This window comes from Trichechus manatus, unplaced genomic scaffold (genome assembly GCF_000243295.1).
Source record: "Trichechus manatus latirostris isolate Lorelei unplaced genomic scaffold, TriManLat1.0 scaffold00026, whole genome shotgun sequence".
Taxonomy (NCBI): Eukaryota; Metazoa; Chordata; class Mammalia; order Sirenia; family Trichechidae; genus Trichechus; species Trichechus manatus.
In genome coordinates this window covers 1,493,148-1,494,237 of record NW_004443962.1, presented here as the reverse complement: position 1 = coordinate 1,494,237, position 1,090 = coordinate 1,493,148, and the positions used below count along the sequence as shown (strand labels likewise).

Below are 1,090 nucleotides of genomic sequence, written 5' to 3'. Positions count from 1 at the left end.
TATCTGTCATTGTACCAGTACCAGGCTGTTTTGACTACCATAGCTGTATAGTAGGTTCTGAGGTCAGGTAGTGCAAGTCCTTCTACTTTATTCTTCTTCTTTGATAGTGTTTTACTTATCCAGGGCCTCTTCCCTTGCCATATAAAGTTAATGGTTAGTTTTTCCCTCTCTTTAAAGAATATTGTTGGTATTTGGATCGAGATTGCATTGTATTTGTAAATTGCTTTGGGTAGAATTGTCATTTTCACAGTGTTGAGTCTACCTATCCATGAGCATGCTGTGTTTTTCCATTTATGTAGATCCCTTTGGGTTTCTTGCAGTAGTGTTTTGTAGTTTTCTTTGTGTAGGTCTTTTACATCCCTGGTTAGATTTATTCCTAAGTATTTTATTTTTTTAGGGGCTATTCTGAATGGCATTGTTTTCCTGATTTCCTTTTCATCATTTTCTTTATTGGTCTATAAGAATCCAACTGATTTTTATATGTTTATCTTGTATCTTGCTTCTCTTGAATCTTTCTATTAGTTCCAGTAGTTTTCTCATGGAGTCTTTTGGGTTTTCTATGTATAGTATCATATCATCTGCAAATAGGGGTAGTTTTACTTCTTCCTTACCAATTTGGATGCCCTTTATTTCTTTTTCTTGCCTTATTGCTCTAGCTAGGACTTCCAGCAAGAGTGGTGATAAAGGGCATCCCTGCCTTGTTCCTGTTCTCAAGGGGGGTATTTTCAACCTTTCTCTATTAAGAATGATGTTAGCTCTTAGTTTTGTATAGATGTCCTCTATTATGTTGAAGAATTTACCTTCTATACCTATTTTATTGAAAGTTTTTATCAGGAATGGGTTTTGGACTTTGTCGAATGCCTTTTCTGCATTGATTGAGATGATCATGTGATTCTTTTATTTATGTGGTGGATTACGTTGATTTATATTCTAATGTTTAACCAACCTTGCATACCTAGTATGAATCCTACTTGGCCGAAGTGTATTATTTTTTTGATACGATGCTGAATTCTATTGGCTAGAATTTTGTTGAGAATTTTTGCATCTATATTCATGAGAGATATTGGTCTGTAATTTTCTTTTTTTGTGG

General features: G+C 34.4%; 1 protein-coding gene across 4 annotated transcripts in view; it reads left to right on the top strand.

The window, feature by feature from the left end:
* The window catches only part of MB21D2 (Mab-21 domain containing 2), a 149,655-nt gene that overhangs the window by 89,873 nt on the left and 58,692 nt on the right, over window positions 1–1,090 (top strand). The gene's annotated exons all lie outside the window — the stretch shown is intronic.